The 6599-nt window shown below is 42.1% G+C and overlaps 1 non-coding gene across 1 annotated transcript; it reads right to left on the reverse strand.

The window, feature by feature from the left end:
• Nucleotides 1-6010: 6010 nt before the first annotated feature.
• LOC118490930 lies at nt 6011-6117 on the reverse strand. The gene has a single exon (XR_004890155.1). It is a non-coding gene; the product is annotated as a small nucleolar RNA R71 (small nucleolar RNA).
• Nucleotides 6118-6599: the final 482 nt, after the last annotated feature.

The raw sequence follows: 6599 nt of genomic DNA on the forward strand, positions 1-6599 counted from the left end.
AAACATAATGCTTTAAATGTAGTCTTTCTTCAAAGTTTCAGCTGCTCTTTCTGAAATTTGTTGACTGACATTTTTAGCAAAACGTTCTAGGGAACTGACTTGTGTGAGCAAATATTGATAGTATCTTGAAATTTCTTTGTCAGATTTCCCTTGTGAGTTTCTTTTTGAGATATCCTCTGCTTGCTTGGCCTTTATCTTCAAATATTCATCAATATTTTTGGGCCAGGGATATCCTTTGATTGAGGGCAAACTCCTTTTGGCAGGGTCATCCTCAATATAGAAGGATTTTATCTCTTCTCTGACAGCTTCCAGTTTAAGAGGAAATTGAACACCTGCAGGAGGTAAAGGTTTGTGCATTGGAACAGAAGAAAGTGGAACTGGTTTTGGTATATTGACAAGAGCTAAAGGTTTTGAAGATGTTTGGGGTGGTGAAGTGACATCATCTTTGGGAGTTAGCCTTCTCCTCTTTATTTGAGGAGGGACTGATGATGTTTTGGATGGAAAGGTGGTTGTAGTGGCAGTGGTTTGTGATAGACTAACAGCTGTTGAAACAACTGGTGTTCCAACCACTGTTGTCTTTACAGCAGATGTTTTAACAACTGTTGTCTTCTTCCTTTTGACAGGAGGTGATTGTGATTTTGGTGGTGAGGGTAGTAAAGTAGTAGATGTAGTGTGTGTTGAAGTGGTGTGTTTTGAAGTGGGAGCAGTTGTTGAAACTACTGAAGTACCCACAGCAGCAGATACAACAGGAGTTACAACAGCTGTTTTAGGTGGAGGTTTTTGAGTAGACTTTGAACGTCTGACTGGGATGGATTTGGGTAGCCTTCCTCTTCTTGTAGGCTTCTTCTTCTTTTCATCAATGAGATTTTCATCATCTCTTGACCCTGAAGTACCCTGATCCGGATAATCCACCCTAGCTTTCTTTTTGGCCTCTCTATCTCTTTTTACACATGCAAGTGCTTCTACAAGTGCATTAGTGGTCACATCAATTTTCTTACTCCCATCTGGCAAAGGGATCTGCTTGGTCATATTTGAATTTTCTGGTGCAAGGTAAAGACCATCAGTTATTCCCTTTCTTCTCCACTCCTGAATTTTCTCCCCCTTTTTGGCATTATCTTCAGGGAGGTGATCAATGAAAAATACTGGTGGGGGAGCAGTGCCAGTGGTGTGCAGGATCTGAGTTTTGAGAGCCTTTAGATCAGCCTGAGTGTTCTTGAACCTTGACTCCATTGCATTTCTCAGCTGTTGAACATGTTTTTCATGTTGCTGATCTGCTAGTTGTGCCTGATGATGGAGATAAGGTTGAAAGAGATTCCAGAGCTCATTTGTAGCAGGTGCTTGTTGTAGAGCAGGTGCTTGAGGTGGAACAGCAGTGGATTGTACCTTTTGTACCTGTAACAACTGCTGGAGCATATTTTTGAGCTCTGCAACAGAGTTATCAAGTTTCTCAATACGATCCGTCAATTTCTGGTACTTTAAATCATCACCCAATTCAATGGGATCATCTGATTTCCCACTAACAGTGGTTTTATCAGTGGTAGAAGTAGGGAGTTTACTCCAAGCCTTAACCACTGATGCCCCTTTTTCTTGGTACTGGGGGTCTTCTTCCGTCAACACTTGACAACCGTTTGATGTTGCCAGTAGGATAGATAAATCCACTGGTGGTTGGCAGAGGTGCTATGTAAGGAATTGCCTCCAAGGAAGTCTTATGGATGTAACCACTGTCCAACTGTAAACCTGTAGGTTCAACAGTTGTAGTGGCTGCTTCACTTGGATTACCACAAAGAGTTACTTGTAACTCAATGGGTGTAACCTCCTCAGGTTTTGTTGGTGGGTTAGCAATGAATGCTACAGCAGGCTCAGTCATTTGTTGAGGTATACTCTCATTGATAGGTGATTGAGAAGGACTGGGTAATGTCTGGTTCAAGTCAATTGCATCCAACAGTAGTTGTGTTTTTGGTGGAATTGAGGTAGGTGTAGAAAGCGGATTTGCTCCGGGCATTGAGCTGTGGATGATGGAAACGAGTGTATCCAGAGCATCATGATGTGGTGGCCCTTTGTGTACAACCTGTTCTTTTTGTGAAGAAGCAGGAGGAGTTATGGTTATGGGTTGAGATATTTGTACCAACGGCTGTGAGGAAGAAGCAGCAGTGGTTTCTTGTGACATTTGTGTTGTCACAGGCATTAACTCTGGTATCTCATCCTCCAGAGTTGCCGTTTTGATTGGTTTGGGGGGTTTTTGATTTTGCTTTTTGGAGGGTCTTTTGGGTTTGGTAGGTGTGGGTTTCAAAACAGTTGTTCTGCTGCTTTGATCACCTAGAGCAGTAGGCTCAGCAGCAGATACCTGAGGAGCAGTGGTAGCTGCTAAAGTCTGCTCAGGTATCCCTGCTTGTGTTTTGCAAGGTGCTAACATTCGTGAAAATGTTTCAGATGTTAGGCAGTTTATTGCAGTTATTTCACCGTGGTTTATTAGAGTCAAATCATCCTTACTGAATTTCTTTTGAAGATAATAGCTTAAAAACCTTGGAAATAGTAAGAATGATTTGCTTTCAACATTATTAACCAAATCTTTAAAGATTTCCCGAGAATAGTTATAATTTTCTTCTTGAAGAATAGCATATCCCAGATTTTGAATCTTGATAGGGATCTCATTAAAAGAAGTGGTTTTGTTTGAAACACATAGTAGGAGGGTATGAAATAGAAATCTTGGTGCAGGAGGAAAATAACCTTTTTCTAAGGTTAGTTTCGTCATCATTGTGGCTTCATACCCTCTTTCAATGAAGTCAGTGTGCAGCTCGTTTTTAGAGAAGGAAGTTTTACCTGCCTGGTCATCGAGTTGAAAGACCTCGGAGATGGATTGTGGTGTAATGTGGACAGCTTTACCCTTTATGGAAGATTTGATTGCAATTACAATGTCTCCTTGTTTTTCAAGGGTTGCATTCTTCCAAAACTCCCTTTGGGTCGCTAGATAGATTGGTGCGTCGGCGGTGAGCAAAGTTTTGTACTTTAACTTTGCCATGATGGTGATAATGGAATCGAAAATATCTGTGGATCCTGGTTTTGTGAGTAGACCCAGGAGATTGTGAGATTTTTTGAATGGAAGTTCAGTGGAAATTGCCTTTTTAGAGGCTGTTTTCGAAGATTTTGATGTGGGTTTTGCAGAAGACTTCGATTTTGTCATTTTTGAAACAAATGATCGAAGAAATTTTGTGAGAGATGAAGAGAAAAACTGCTTTGAGAAGAGAATTTTTAAGAATCCAATTCGACAGTAAAACCCTGTTTTGATGGTGAGTGGGGATGTTATAGGAGAGAGAGTGAATGCTGACGTGGCAGCCGTTACAAAAAGTCTGACTGCTATGTACTGCCCACGTGATAACCACTGGTGAAAATGAAGGACAGTACTTTTGATGAAAGCAACGGATGAAAGCAGTGGAAAGGAAACAGTGGATGATTTTCACTATCAGTGGATAGCATATCAGTGGATAAGACACTGCTTTTAAAACAACAGTGGTTATTAAGAGATGAGAGAGCAGAGGGTGCCTTTCAGCAGTGGGCAGATGTTTTGTAGTAGAGCAGACTTTTGAACAATCAGTGGTTATGGCAGACTTTTAAGGATTTTAATGAAATTTTCATTTATTGGCTATTTTTAAGGGTGAGTTTTTGATTTTCTGAAAACATTTTGTTGCTTTTATTCATAGAAAAACAAGATTTTGCTTGTTATTCCATGTTCAGCATCCTGATATGTTTATAATTATACATATTTCTCGTATCGAATCCCTTACATTTTGATGACTTTGGATGTGGTTTTCTCGCGATTTGGATACTTAATTGTTTGAATTATGGATTTGCAGGAATTGGTGATGAACCTGCTGATTTCGCGGTGAAAACGGAAGGAAAATGGTGCAGCGAAAGTAACACGGAAAGACGTGTCGGAAAAGCTAGGAAAAAGATGAAAGTTTGCTGTACAGGACCCTTTACGGACCGTAAGACCTGGTCTTTACGGTCCGCAAGGGGGAAGCGCGCACCCGGACTGACCTAGTCCCTTACGGACCGCAAGACTTTAGCCATACGGTCCGTAAGGGGATCGTATTTCGCAAAAAAACATTATAAAAAAGGGCAGCCGATTAGGGTTGAAGGCATTCGGCAACCAGACGGCATTGGAGCATATTGGGGCGATTTTGGAGCATCTTAAAGCTGTGCAAAGGTCTTGGAAGCTTTCGGTTCGAGTTTGGAGCGTCTCGGGTTCGTTAAACATTGATTTTTCGGTTTCTTTTCGCTTTAAACTATGATGTCAGTTTGTTTCAGACTTTGTATTGTTGAATTCTTGAATATTATGAGTAGCTAAACTTCATAACTACCTAGGTTTTGATGAACTAGTTGATTGTAATGCGTTTATGACTTGATTTCGGTTAATTGATGTGATTTACATGACTTGTCTTTGATATTGATCTTGGTATTGCATGTTGGTGTGTTTTGATTGATTTTTGGTTGATGAATTCAGCGGTTTAGGCACGAAGAAATTCCCCCTAGACTTAGAGTTTAATTTGAATCGTTGATCTTAGGGTTTTCGGTTTGAGTATTGTGTTGAGAAATTGACCAATTCGACTAATAATTAAAATTGATTTACTAAAACGTGCATTCCTCATCTTGTGACTCGAAAGACGATTAGGGTGAGCTAGGTTATTAGCTAATTCTTGGTGTGTAGATTGGGTGACCGATAGCTCGGGCTCGTTTATTGCATCGTAATTAGGGTTTCCTAGGATTTCGATTATCTAAGTTAGGTTTGCTTTGCGATTTTGGGATCCTCTCTCAACATCACTGTTTCTGAGGTCAAAAGGATTCTATTTTGGTAGGATTTGGTATCGATAGCTCGAGCCGGTCCGTTCTAACACTTCACATTTAGTCTTGCTTTCTCACTTGGGACATCTCTAGCGGGGGGTCAATTGAGGAAAATAGATATTTAACCGTTATCACTGTCACGTTAGCATTGCATGATTCTAGGGATTCAACACCTAGGTAGCCCTTATCTCATATATATTTGATCACAGTTTGCTCGCATTCTTGCCTCGTTTGTTCGCTTTGTTTCGTACGTTCTGTTTATTTCATTTAGTCATTATTACAATATATTTCAAAACAAATCCAAAAGTTGACTATTTATTCGATAGAGGTTCAGTATCTAAAGTTTGCATATAGTGTCCACGGATTGATATCCGGTCTTGCCATCTACACTACACTGCGACCGGTGCACTTGCCGATTGTGTGTGGTTTAGGTTGTGATTCCATTTTAAAACTTGTCCGAATTTAATATATACATTTTCACACATCAAGTTTTTGGCGCCGCTGCCGGGGACACTGGCACTTTAGAGAACGACCCGAGTCGTCTATTTAGTTATTTATTTGCTTTCATAGTTTTCCATTGCCTTTAGGTGCCTTTTGCTTGCAATTTGTGCCTTTAGGGTTAGATTTGCTTTAGTACTTAGATTAGATTTCTTCTCATTGTATGCACCACACTCGTTCACAGGGGCCACCTTCGTTTGCTGCTTCGTCTGAGCGAGATTTCCACGAGCGCCTTCGCACTTTCCGAGCTAGTCAGGTACACACTTCATCTTCTACTTTCACTATGGGTGATGCCGATCCCCCTGCTAGGAGAGTCGTCGCTGACTACGCCAGGCCGAACGCGGCCAATGCTCGATCCAGCATCACCCGCCCTGCTATCGCTGTCAATAGCTGGCGGATTCACCCCAGATCATCTCGATGGTTACGAACACCGTCCAGTTCCATGGGTTACCTTCCGAGGACCCAAATGTTCACATCTCTCGTTTTTCAGCTATCTGTGACACATTTCAGGAGCAAGGCGTTAGCGAGGACGCCTGCAAGTTACGTCTTTTCCCATTCTCACTCACTGATCGAGCTCATGCTTGGTTAGAGTCTCTTCCTGCTGGATCCATTACTACCTGGGCTGGGATGCGAGAGATTCTTAGGAAAATATTTTCCTCCCTCTAAAACCGCTCGTCTGAGGAGCATGATTCAGGAGTTTCGTCAGAAGGAAGGAGAGTCATTTTACGAGACATGGGAGCGCTTCAAGGAGTTGTTGGTTAAATGTCCACATCACGGGTTTGAGAGTTGGGCGCTAGTTGAGAAGTTCTACCATGGAGTGACGCTTGCTACGAGGAATATGCTGAATACGACTGCTGGCGGCAATCTGATGACCGCCAAGACCTCAGATGAGTGTACCGAGATGTTTGAGGACATCGCGATGAGTAGCTATGAGTTTCCCGAGTCTAGAGATTCGTCTGCTGCACAGAGAGGCGTGCATAAGGTTGACACTACCACCTCTATGCAAGCCCAGATTGAGGCCTTACAGAAGCAGGTGAAGGAGATGCAGATGAAGAAAGAGCAGCTATGCGAGATATGCACAGGGAAGCATGACACAGCCGTGTGTCCTATAGCCCCTGAGGAGTCACCAGAGCAGGTAGAGTTTGTGGGTAATCGGAATCAAGGAAATTTCGGGGAGCGTTACAATTCAAACTGGAAGAACCACCTGAATTTCAGCTGGAAGAACAACAACCCACCGGGGTTTCAGCCGCGTCAGAGTTTGT

This window comes from Helianthus annuus, chromosome 3, assembly GCF_002127325.2.
Source record: "Helianthus annuus cultivar XRQ/B chromosome 3, HanXRQr2.0-SUNRISE, whole genome shotgun sequence".
Classification (NCBI taxonomy): domain Eukaryota; kingdom Viridiplantae; phylum Streptophyta; class Magnoliopsida; order Asterales; family Asteraceae; genus Helianthus; species Helianthus annuus.